Source organism: Molothrus ater, chromosome 9 (assembly GCF_012460135.2).
Source record: "Molothrus ater isolate BHLD 08-10-18 breed brown headed cowbird chromosome 9, BPBGC_Mater_1.1, whole genome shotgun sequence".
Taxonomy (NCBI): domain Eukaryota; kingdom Metazoa; phylum Chordata; class Aves; order Passeriformes; family Icteridae; genus Molothrus; species Molothrus ater.
In genome coordinates, this window is record NC_050486.2 from 12,266,947 (window position 1) to 12,280,228 (window position 13,282).

The 13,282-nt window shown below is 37.9% G+C and overlaps 1 protein-coding gene across 10 annotated transcripts in view; it reads left to right on the forward strand.

The window, feature by feature from the left end:
- The window catches only part of VCAM1 (vascular cell adhesion molecule 1), a 41,375-nt gene that overhangs the window by 5,095 nt on the left and 22,998 nt on the right, over nucleotides 1-13,282 (forward strand). The gene's annotated exons all lie outside the window — the stretch shown is intronic.

The following is a 13,282-nucleotide window of genomic DNA, read 5'->3' on the forward strand; positions in this document are numbered from 1 at the left end:
AACCTGCAACCCCAGACATCAGGCTTGTCATCAGTGTAGAGCCAAGCTTTTGAGTTGTTCAGAAGGAAAGCAAGCTGCCAGCTGGAAGGGGAGCTCAAGCCAATCAAGGGAGCTGTGTAGCACCTTAGACTTCACCATGCTGAACTTTTCCTCTTGTAAGACAATGGGTTGAAATAATGAATAATAAAAATGTGCCTCTGCCAAAATTTTTCAGCATCCTTTAAATGTCTCTTTTTTCTGTACTGTGAGATTCACTCCTGCTTCCAAAGTTTTCCTGCTCCTCTAGAATTGAAAGCCAATGAAAAGCATAATTAGTATTAATTACCAGAGAAACACAAAGGAAGGAAAAATAAATCTCATCCTTACTGGACAGAATGAGCTCTGGTAGCTCAAGAGCCAGGGCAGACAAAACAAGAACAGAGCTGCTGTTATTAAAAAGCTTCACTTAAGACCAAAGATGCCTTGGGTTCAGGCTGTCTTCACCTGCTGTGTGGCAGTCTGAGGGCAGAATTAAAAACCCAGCTATGTTTCAGGCAAGAGCTGCATCCCTCCTGATCTGTTCTGAAGCTGATGATGTGATGGAGGTGTAATGTTAGTCACAAAGCAACAAAGTGAGCATTAGCAACAGAGAAAAACTGTGAAAGGGAGAGCTTGAGAGACAAAGATGATGAATTGAAAAATAGTCAGTTTTATAAAACATTGTGCAAACTTTGCTTCATGTGTCTTCCATATCCTCTATGTTTGCTTCTGACCCCTTTGTCTCCCTTACCTCTGTGCACCACAGTGCTGAGATATCCAGTTTCTCCTCGGCCTGAAACCTCTGACACTGAGTTTGATGTAATTTCATTAAACACTGTTCCTGTGATTCTCTATAAACTTTGCATCTTCCATTCTAAGATTCAGTGAGATGGCTGTAGCAGTGTTGTCGCTGTGGAGACAGGAGCACCAAGGTTTGAACAGAGTTAGTAACCAGAAATATTGTGAAGATATGTGAGTAGTGCTGCTTCATCTATGTTTGAGTATTCCTCCTTTGTCTTCTGTTGCATTTCATACATGGCCATCTACACATACTGGAATAGCTTCATTTCAGGAGTGTCCTTTTCCACAAAAATATCTCTTTCAATTAATCCTGTTTTATAAAGGTAGTGATAAAATCTTGCAGGATTTGAAATGTTCAGTCATATTCACTCCTCCAGCGAGCATAATTGTCCCTCTTTCATTCAACAGAGCATCTCCCCTTACTCTAGATTAGTTTTTCTCAGTTTGTGGCATTATTTTTCTAGGACAGATTAAATGAAAGAGTTGGTAGGTTGCAACAGGGGGAAAAAATAGCCAGCCTCACTACTGCTTCTATCTGATTTCAATAAAGGCATTTTTATACCTTTCACTGGTAGCTAGTGGCTACTAGCTTTTTTTTTCTTGGTGTGCTAATTAAATCAAGGCAGTAGAACTCTATTGTGTTAAAAATAGAGATAAATAGAAATGTAAAAAAATATTCATTGTATAGAAAGAGTAAATATAAGCTCTCTGAATTTCACAGCAGATATCTTGCTTGGCTCTTTGTTGTTTAATGTAACTGTTATGTACATATGAATAGGATTAGGACAGTCACATGCAGATTTAACAAATGATGGCTCTGAACTGAATTAAAGGCATGAATTAATTTTCTTTTATCTCATGCATCATTAAATATTGCTGTCTACTGATTATCTATATAATACCTGTCACCTGATAGCAACCACGGTCGTTATGGTAATGTCAAGATTATAATTATAGTCCCTTCTGCAATGTAGTCATACTATGCTAAAAAAATCCTTGAGATGATAGTGTCCCATGCTTGGTATCAGCCCAAACACAAATACATTTTCAGACTGTTGAGGGGAAGATATTTTGTTACTCAGTTATTAACATGCAAGAATTATGTACATACATGTACATACATGTGTACTTAATCACAAAATATATAGACTTTTGAACTATGGCTTTATTTAATTTGAGATAGACAAAACTTGTCAGAACTTCATATCCCTTGATGAACATCCCTTTGACTGAGTTTGGGAATTTAGGAATATTTTAAAAATGTAGTTATTGCTCAGAGAAATAATCTTTGTTTGACAGCATGTGTCAGAGTGGTAGATGAGCCCGTACCCCTTTGCAGTAGAGCACGTGGTGCCCCAGGTGTTCTGGCTGCTCCTCCCAAGGTCTCTGTCATGTCAGGAGCTGGTGAGCCCTAATGCCCAGAAGCTGATCTGGAGATCAGGACTCCTGAGAGACACATATTTACAAGACTCCACAAGGTTGGGGGTGGCAGAAAGAGTGTGGCTTCCCAGAGGATAAAATAGGTCTGATTTCTGTAGAATGTAGGGCACAACTCTGAGGAAAAAAAAATGAAGTCATTATCTGGTAGCTTATGCAAATTTTATTAATTTAGTTCACCTATTTTCTTTTAGATTTCAGAGACAATTTTCATTTAATTATAAAGAAAAAGTAATGTCTCATAAGTATACAAATGTATAAACAATCTCTTCCCAAATGTAAAAAAGGTTTTAGGAAAAGCATATTGAGGAATCTGTGTGAATGCAACTTGTGGAGCAAATAACTCAGAGTAAAAGCCCACTACATGTAAAACTAAGAGTATTGTAGCCATTATCTCATTTAGTGCCCTCTAACACTATAAATATTATGTTAACCTAATGAATAAAATAGCTGATCATATGTTATTCTTATCTGTAACCTGAAATCAATTATGATCAGCTTAATCAGGGTTGAATGGCCCATATAAGTTTATGTCTGTAAATGAGATACCTATAGAAATAATGAAGTGTTCTTTTATTTCCTATTTTCATCACTTACACAGTACTATATTTAAATACTGTTTTCTATTAATTGATTTTGAGAACTAAGTTGGTGAACTGCTGTCATATAAATATTTGGTAATATTTTTACATCAAAATTTGATTTCAAACAGAAGTGTATAAAGCTGGTTTTGTACCAGCCATTCTTGGGCTGGCATAGGTACATGTTGTAGAAATAGTTTTATTCAGATAGTCTATGGACAGGCTTTTGGCAAGAAAGTCCATAAAAACATTCAGTGGTGCCAAGGTTGTCTGTAGCTGTTAACCAAGGGTGTGTGATGCTGGTGGAAGCTGTCACAGTGCAGGCAGCTGTGTCTGTCAGCTCTTTAGGAACAAGGAGGCAGCTGACCTCCAGCTGCTCTTTTACAGGGGCCAGCCAACGGCCTGAGTTGTTCTCCCTCATACAAGGCCATTGCAAAAGGCCCCAACTCCTGCATCTCTCTAAGAACTGCACATTTATGCCACCTTTGCACTCAGTAGCTCATTTATCCTCATCCTTCGCAGACTTAGGGTGGTTTATGCAGAAAGGAATAAGACCAATGGAATCTCAATTAATTTGTTAATTATTTGGGGATTAAGGCCTTAATATACCCTGATCATTTAAGAAGTTTGGTTGGTTACTAGGATTTAATGGAAAATCTTTATCTTGACATTCATTCTGAAATTAATGTTTGAAGATTCAGTTGTTTTCCTCTCAGGTATTAACGGCATTAAACAGTTGGCATTCCAATAGTAAGAAGTTCATGTAAAGGTGCCACTGGAGGAGCAAACCGTGCTCATGGGACACAGCAGGAAATATCTATCCCTCCTCATAGTAACGAGCACAGCAGTGAATTAGAAAGAAAGATTCAGCAAACTAGATTGGATCTTGTGTAGTCCAGCAGAAACTGCCAAGGATATGAGTCAGACCCAGACCTGGAAGAGACTTTTTCTGTTCTACCACTGCAGCTCTTGTTCTGAAGTTATAGCCTCATTAGAGGGACTGGATTTGTTTTATGCTTACATGGAGTTAGGTCCCGCATATATTGTAAAGGCAGATGAAACCCGGGCATCTTTGAGGGGATCTCAGATTCCATATGTATGCAAGGAAGTCATTACCCTCTCACCACATCATGTGAAGGCAAAGATACTTTTCCCAGCCCTTTTCCTTTCTAGGCATCTCAAGGAATGTTCTATGTCTCTTCAAATTTTGCTCCTTTGAAAGCAGAGATTTTTCTGTAAGAAACAAATGCCTTCAGCAATGTGCAAGGATTTAGCCACGTTGTCTTTGCTGTCCTGTGAGGTGTGTATTAGTACTGGTATGGTGCCAGAGCTTTTCCAAAGGCATTGGTAGCCTGCCTAGAGCATCAGTAAGGATCTTGATTTTCCCATTTTGAAGAGAAGCAATAAGACCTATTCCAAAGGAAAATACATGCTTTTGTCTCATTTTTGGATTATCAAAGAGGGGTTTGTTGTCAGGCTCCCATAATTCAGCTGTATGTCTAGATAAACAACCAACTAACTTGACAATTCTATTAATGATTTCTCCCTGGCCCTTCTTTTGCTTCATCACTCAACTGTGTTCCACACATGGAATTACTGAGGTCAGGAAAAGAGAAGCTAGATGGCACTATGGTCCAAAGGGATCATGTGCTGCTGGTGAGCAGGGTGAAACTGTGTGAGTTAGCTGGTCTAGAAAGCCTCTAGAATTCAATAAATATCAGCAAAAACAGGGTCAGAATTTTTAGAGTGGAATTAGAGAGAGAACAGGCTCATACAATTACTTACCTTTTGTGTTTTATAACACAAACAGACTTAAGCATATAAACATGAAAAAGGAAGCAGATGTAACATGGCTTTAAGATTGCCTACACAGATAAAACTGTGAGAAATAGTTTATGCATCATTGCCTTCACATAACTTAAACATATTTGTGATTTTTAAACATATTCTCAGATATTTCTGTTTATATACATTATTGTTTCTGGAAGTAGATACGCTATGCATCACATGTGTGCAATTACAGAAAATCAACACACTCATCTGATTTGGTCCAGCAACCTAGAGGGGAAAAATAATCCGCCCTGAAGCACTCATTAAACCTTCCTTTAATGACTTTAGAGGCGCCTACACTACCAAAGTATACATTTAATTCAAGCAAATATCTGGGGTAGCTATTGTAAGACACTCATTAAGTTGTCTTTATATACATTTATTTTCACTATGATATGTCAGTTCCGATAATCTCTATTTTTTACTATTTTTTAGCTAACAAATATATGTAATTCATCCATTTGAAATGGAAGTCAGACAAGAATATATTAATGTAGTTTTTATTAAAACTGCAAGGCAAACTAAAGCCTTTGCCTAACTAGTAATTACTATTTAAGAGCACAAATACGCAGTTTAAGCTTAAGAACTCCTTAGAAAAATGTCAAAGTTATTAAAACACAAAACAAATAAACAAAAACATCTGGAAGCTCTGGAAGTCTGCACAAGCAGACAGTTTAAGCTAAAGAATTGCTTAGGAGAATGTCAAAGTTGTTAAAACACAAAACAAATGAACAAAAACATCTGGGAGCTTTGGAAGTCTGGGGAAGTCTTAATTTGTAATTACTTTAAAATCTCAACATTTAAAGTAAATACAACCCTGTCAGAGAAACAACTTTGCATTTGTAGTAAAGCCAGCCTCTAGGCCTTTTCATTTGTATCTTGCTTATGCAGTAATAGTCCTTTTTTTTAGAGGAGTTCAATAGTTGAGGTGAGGTAGTGCTGTACAAATTACACAAATGTGCATCTGTCACGAAGAGATGCAAAAAATAACTGATTTAGTAGGATTTTATCATGGCAGAAGGTAGCAAAAAAATACCATATTGTTCCTACAGAGTTCAGTATATCATTAATGTGACAGGAAGAGGTATAGATGAGCATGAAAATAATTTGGAAATGCTAGGAAAGCTTCAAGGTTAGTAGTTGCTAGGAAAACTCTTGCAGAACTTCTGCAAATCCAGCAAAAAAAGCATGAGCAAGATGACTTTAGAAGCTTAATATAATTCCAGAATTTTAATGCTCACAAATTTGCAAGACAGCATGTGAAAGCAAATTCATAGAACTGCAAGCCTACAAGGACAGTGTTAAGAACAAGCCGGAAAACAAACAGAGCAAAGAAGTTGGAACAAAGAGGAGAAAATGGGATCGGAAAGAATGGGAGAACAAGACACCTCCTTGGAAGTGAAAATGTGATAATGGACATAGTGAACACTGTCAAGAAAATAGGAAGTTTATTGAAGAAGCTTCAGGAGAGACTAGAAGAGAAGGAATCCTCTGTGGGCAGAAGGCACAGTGGAGGAAGTTCAAAAGTTTGTAGAGAGTGTGCTGAGAGGTAGGTGCGTATTAATTTGGGAAGTAGGACTGCAAATTTGAAGAACCTAGTAGAAGGCTATTAGAACAACCTCTAGTGGCAAAAAAAAAGTCCTTTAGCTTAGCAAATAGCCAAAAATCAGTTACTTCTAACATGGCAATCTGTTTAAAAATAAGGGAAAAAAAAAAGAAATTCATTTCACAGCAATTTTTTTTTACATCTTCCTCCCATTTCAAGATACTCTGAACTTGCCAGCTCCTGCTTTATTGTGTATTTGGTGATTCCAGAGTCCTTTTTAACTCCTGTAGTTAGTACCAGTATACTGGAAGGATGTATTTGAAGTTTAAATGGGAAAATGATGCTTCCCAAGAGATGGGAAACATTAAGGGCCTCCATCAACAAAATGGTGAAGAGGTGGGATTTAGGAATAGAATTCAGAGGAAATTATAACCAAGTCTTTCCCTTCAATCAGCAACATGTGAAAAATTCTTATTTCTGTTAACACCTTTTAGAGACAACACCTTCTTGCTGCTCTGCCCATTTGCATTGAAAACAGAGGTCCTGTAGATTAGCCAGGAAGGGGAACACCATCCAGTGAGTGCTACCATTCCTCCAACTTGTATTCAGACATGGCAGATCATGAGCCTTGTCCTTGGTTAACCATAGATTTCTGCTGCTTCATTCAAACTGGCCTTAATTTATAATGTCTTTAGGAATCACGCATTTTTTCCTTAGTGGGGACTGTACCATGCAGTTTGCATCTGACTGCAGATTTCAACATTCAAAAAACCTGAGAAACACAGGAAGGCTGATACAGTACCTGTACAGCTGGGAGTTCTGCTTTGTGCTGCCTCAGCAACAAGGAGCGGGACTGTCTGACCTGGCAATGTTTCTGTCCTTTTCTTTTTTTTCTTTTTGCCATTCAAGTGCTTTCCCACTAGAATTGAAGGAAGCTCATATTTTGTTTTTTTTTGATGATGTGCCAAATCCTTTTAAAGTAGTGTGGATGCTGGCTGAACCTTCTGCAGGTTCAGTCTATAGTGGCTAGACTGAATGGAAGCCAAGGAGTTCTCTGATGTCTATTATAAGTCAAGGGTCATGTTGTATATGGAGCAAAATACATCTATAGTGACAGGAAGCTGAGTTTTCCCTATGTTTTAAATAAACAACAGTAGGTCCAAATTCTAGCTATTGGTGATAGGAAGATCTTGTTGTTCTGTGAGATTTCTGTTTCCTGTGGCACTCTATAAGGTACATCTTCTTGATGTTTGCTGGCATTATTTGTGTTTTCTAAATGTGTGATACAGCACATTCTTAAAAATAACTGTCAACTTTGTATTTGTTTTCAAGAAAGTGCTGATACTGAATAAAGTTCTAATTTTGGATTGCAGCAACAGCCACTTAATAGGCACACTCAGCAAGAAATCCAGCATGACTGGTTTTGGATTTAGTGTCATAGGTTAACTGAAGATAGCATGAGTTGATAAATTTAATGTTCTTTGAATCTGTGAATGTGTTTAAAAAGATGTTCTAAACATTAATATTTTTAAGCTGCTTATCACACATTGAAACTGCTTATTTTCACTATCCTTGTACAAATTTATTCACAAGATGGTTCATCAAAGCAGTGTATTTTAAGGGCCATATAAAATTAGTTTATAAAATACTAAAAGTACCAGGATAGTTAAATTTTGGCTGGTGACTGTTCACAGAGAGTCCAAGCAGGGTTTTTGAAATACGCCTAGAGCCTTGTGAGTCTTCTGGCAGAAGACAGACAGTGCATGAAAGCATTAGCATTTCTTGAAGTTGTTAGTTGCTCTGAATAAATCAACAATTATTTATTACAGTAAAGATAATTTCTTGGAAAGAGCAGGAGTGCATTAGAAATATACAGCACTCTAATGGGATGTTGTATAGGCTCTTCATTGACATGGCATTGTACAGTGTACTGATTTGAAGAGCAGATCAGAATTTCAGATGATTATTATGAATAAGTTTATACTGCAATAGTCACTTGGAAATCAGTCTTCTGCTATAAAAATTAGTTTCTGGTAAATTAATTTATTTAACATCCTTGGAAGGTGCCAAGTTAGTTATGTTTATTTCAATCATTTGTAAGTATATGCTGCTGTATTCCATTGCAAATCACATGAGATATTCCCTGTGCTGACTCAGTGTTCCAGAGACACCCAGAGTCAGTTGTCCTGATTCAGGTACATGGTGTCTCCCAGGCTGCCTGCTGAGGAAGGCAGCTGGAGCACAGAGTAAGGGCTGAGCCTGAAAGACCATTGTTCTGCTTGCCTCAGTTTGAGATTCCAACCCAAACCTGCCACTGCATTTGCAGTTGAGGGTCAGCCTGTGGAAAGAAACCCATCCTCCTTTTCATCTCCTGTTGCAACTGTTCATATTGCTGTAATGGTTTATGTGGGGTGACCCCATCTGCCTGCCCAAGGACTCAATGCAGCTTTCCCAAAGTTCCTCACCCACGAGCTGTAGCCTTCCTTCTGAGACCCAGGGGGTGGGGAAAGGACAGAGATTCCCACTTGCCCCTCACCCTTTTTTTCCTTTTCTTCCCTCTGTTTACTCTGAGTGTAAGGTTTGACCAGTACTGAAGTTCTAAGCTGCAGTATTTTTGTTATCAGCAGCAATGTCTAAAAGCCACTTGCTCCAGTATAGTAGATATTTTTGCTCCCAACAAAGGAGAGGAATGATGAGGAGGACTCCATCTTATCAGAAGGCTATTTAATTACTTTATTATACTATATTATTCTATACTATATTACACTATATTAAATTACATCTAAACTGAATCTGCCAAGCACTCAACTGCACTGAATTGCACAGAATCTTGTGACTGTCAGCCAACAGTCCCAACACACACACACATGCTTGGCCCAGATAAGCCAAGAAAACAAAACGCCATCACTTTGGGTAAACAATCTCCATATTACATTCTGCTTTGGCACAACACAGGCACAGCAAATGAGATAAGAATTGTTTTTCCTTTCTCTGAGGTTCAGAGAATGTGAATCTCAGAAATATTCATGGGAAGTCATGCCTTGCTTTTCTCAGTGAAGAGAAATGTAGCCACACTCCTGCACAGGAGAGGACAAAGAAGAAGAAGATGAGAACGTGCATAAGTGGTGTAACAAGCCAGAGGAAAGAGCCTCGCCTCCCTGTGCCTGCCCTGGCTGCAGCGTTTGCTTGAAGCAGGAGTTAATTTGGCCACATACATTCCTTTTCTTTTTCCTTCAGTTCAAGTCTGGTCTTGCGAAATACAAGAGTTATTCCAGCATAAGTTAAAGAAAGGACTAATATCTAACAGAGATTAGGTTTTTGCTGAGAAAGAATAGTTATAAGCAAGAAATTCTGGAACCATAAGGCCCCTACAGATCCTCCCAAAATATCCAGAATGCAAGAAGATGTTTCCATATTCATAAACATTGAACTCCATCCATGACTATGATATTAATTTTATATAAAATATTTTGAAGTAATAATGGATGTGAAGGGGATTTCCATTCCCTCCTTTTCACAAGGGTATTTCCACAGATTTCAAACCCTCATGAAACAGTGTCTGCTCTAGTACATATGTACAAAACATGTTCAGATGTGATTGCTGAACAGATGTGATTGCTGTAATAAAAGTTTGTTAGAGATTTTTTACACAAAACCTGTGAGCCTCTGGGTTCATTGCTGAATGATCTGCCAACTACCAGGACGGTTTCTTGCATTTTTTATACCTTCATTCTTATTTAATGACAGTAAGGATTCTTTTAGCAAAACATTTAAGCATATATGAAGCTTCTATTACATAGTTAACTGGAACTAATACCCTCTACTGATGTTATGTATATATTTCAGTATTTTGCACAACTAAAAATCAGAAATACATACCTGTGAAGTAACATCTCATTTTTTTTTCAGTTTTGAGATTGTGTGATGTTCTGAGAGCCTGCACTGAACTTAGTATCAAGAGTATTAAATCCTATCTTGTTTTGTTTCATTTCACAAATACTACGTTCTGTCCATTTTTATTTTTTTTCCCTTTATTCTCCTGGAATAGGTTTCAGTTTCGATATATCAGAAAACTTTTTCTGAGTACTAAGTAGGTGGGGGCATTCCAACAGATAACTGAAAGAAAGAATAGTAGGAAATCTTAATTAATTGTACTGATTTTGTACAAATCAAGTAACTGAGTGACGCAGCAGGAACTAGGTGGGGAAATAACAATTGTGTGAGCACACAATACGAAGTATTTGGAAGCAAGGAGTTTGAGAATTTAGCTAGTATTGGAAGTCATAGGACATGCCTGCAAATATGCCTGCTATAAAATATCATACAGTTCTGCCAGTTTTAATTATCAGGGCAACTGCAGACTACACTCAGTAGTGCCTGGAAGCATTAATGGCTTGTGAAAATGTAGTCACCTGGGTGATCTTGCTAACTTTTTCCAGGTGCTGGTGAGGAAATGTTTGCAAAGGCACAAGAGAGGTGTTCAGCATACTGAATGGGAGATTGGCTGTAATTCAAAGTGTAAGAAACTGACTTTTGGAAAGGCATATTGGAAAGGAAATGAGAACACTTATCATGTGATTTTGAGAGGACTGGAAGAAGTCCCAAGAGCAATTATGGTGATAGGAAATGTGAGACCTGTCAGTGTAGAAGAGAGTCTTTATAGAAAATAAAAGCAGTTTTAAAGTTAGCCTCTGACTGACTGGGAAGACAAAATAAATATGCAAAGGAAAAGTGAGAGTGCTGAAACTAGTATATAAAGGTGCAGATGATTTCATAATTAAGGAGAAAGATAGTCAAACCCAACTACTGAAAATAAGATGAAAAACCAATTACCAGAAAGAAGAATTTCAAAATAACTCCTTATTTACTGATAGCTGAATAGAAGTTGAAAGAGGAGAGCGCAGATACTTAAGAGATGAAACTGCAAGAAAGGTTCAGAAGTTTTACATACCTGCTGTGACTTTAAATGCTAGCACTTGTAATTGTTCTATCATGGGAGAATAATCAGTGTCTCATATTTTACATACTTGTAAAGACAGAATGTCAGAACAAGTTACCTTATTCAGCACACTGTCTTCATCGTTCTAGGTTATTGTTGTTTGCATGGACAAAAGTGCCCAACAGTTGCAGAGAACCAGAGGATGCTGGGCCCATAATAGCCAAGAAGGAAGTATAGACATGTGATAGTGAGGGAGGAAATATTTTAACTTCCTTTGAGTCTGAGAAAAATTTTGCCTGTCTGGAGACCTAGAGCATTGTGCAGATACTGTTCAAACAGTAGCATGTAAATTGTTTCAGTGCTTGCACAGCTGGGCTTCTCCAGTTTTGACCTCACCAAAGTAATTTGGGGCATTTGCAGTACTGCAAAACTTCTTGGCAGTGAGGGAGCTTCCCAAGGGTGCCTTTCTCTTTGTAGCTATCTTCTCATAAGGTACAGGCTTTTTACATGTTTGTGCTCATTAGATTTATACTGTGACTTCCTATTCTCCACTGCATCAGTGGAGACCACTGCCATACTTGGAAGGCATTTGCACAACATCTGATTATCCAAAAAGGAGAAGAACAAAAGGAAATTATTGTACATAAAATTGTGTATGTTGCAAACATGTTAGAAGGCAGGCTCTTATTTTTGTCATTGTACAACATAGCTTATTGTTCATGGGATGTCTAGCTGGCAATGACTGGTACCACAACTAGCTGCAGCAGAATAGTTTAATGTGAGTCAAGTTTTGCCTCATAGCATAGGTTCATCTGGGTTTGAACTTGGAGATAAGAGTAGTCACAGAATCATTAAGGTTGGAAAATATCTCCAAGATGAAATCTAACCTTTGAATATTCTGAAGCTTTTGAAACCTCCAGAGCATATACTTTTGTGTATTTATGGTAATCCTTTTATGGTAAAGAATATCAAGTTATCTAATATTAAACAGGCCAAATTTCAGTACTTTTTCCCTGTTGTAACTCCATACTACAAGTGATATATCACACCAAATCCCCCACAGCTAGGAGTCACTGTTAAATCTAAATTCTGCACAAGGTTTTCCTCTCCATAGTCCAATTGTTGGAGCCCAGAGGAGCCTGTGCTGTGGTGGGGCTCACAGCAGGCACTGCTGGCTGCTTGGGCTCAGGCACCTGGGCTCTCCACAGGTGCTGGACTGTGTTCTGTGAGTCCCTCCTCATCCAATCTTCATTAATCTCAGATTTATTGTTTTATAAAATGGCCTGTAACAGAAGAGTTCTTTATCAGGTCCATTTCTAAAAAATAAGTGCTTTCTTTGTGTAGCCAAAGGACTCCCCAGCTGCTGATCCAGTCACAGTCTCTGCTCAGGGGTGTCATTTCCCTTGAGCTGTCTGGAATTTAGGTTCACTTAGTATAGCAAAACATGGGAACTGCTGTCAAGGGAAATTGCTGTGAGGATCTAGGTCTTCCTTGTAGAAGTGGTTATGGATGTAGGAAATGGGACAAAATGAGTCTTACTTCTTATGTAAAAAAAGTTTAGGAGCTGTATATGTCCTAAAGCAGTATAGGACATGTACAGCTACATTTTCTGTAGCTCTGTTATTATGTCTTCTTTTTTTAGTCTGTAATCTCAAAGCATTTCCTCACAGTCATGATGATATTACAGCAATTCCTAGTAGTAACAGGATTTAAAAACCTTCTCCTCCCTTGCAGCTTATTCAGAATATAATAGATGTGAAATCAATGTGTGTGTTTATATTGTACCTAGGCCAACATGCTTGATGTAGATCACCTAAACATGAAAGACAACTGCCACTGATTAATTTATTGATGTTTTCTACCACTTCTCTGGAGCACTTCAACTCTATTAACTTTGATTGCCTAAGTTAAGCACCTGAATTTTCAGAGTAATGAGCATTCCTTACTAGTTTAATTAGGCAAATGACAGTGTTCAGTAACTTTAATTGTGGCTAAATGGGACAAAGTGCAGGAACAAAGAGTCTCCTTTGTAGTCCAACCCCTCACTTGTTACCACAATCAATTAATCTCTTCCAGTATAGAAACAGAAGGTTTCCTGGGGGGAAAAAACATATGTGGGAACATATAAAC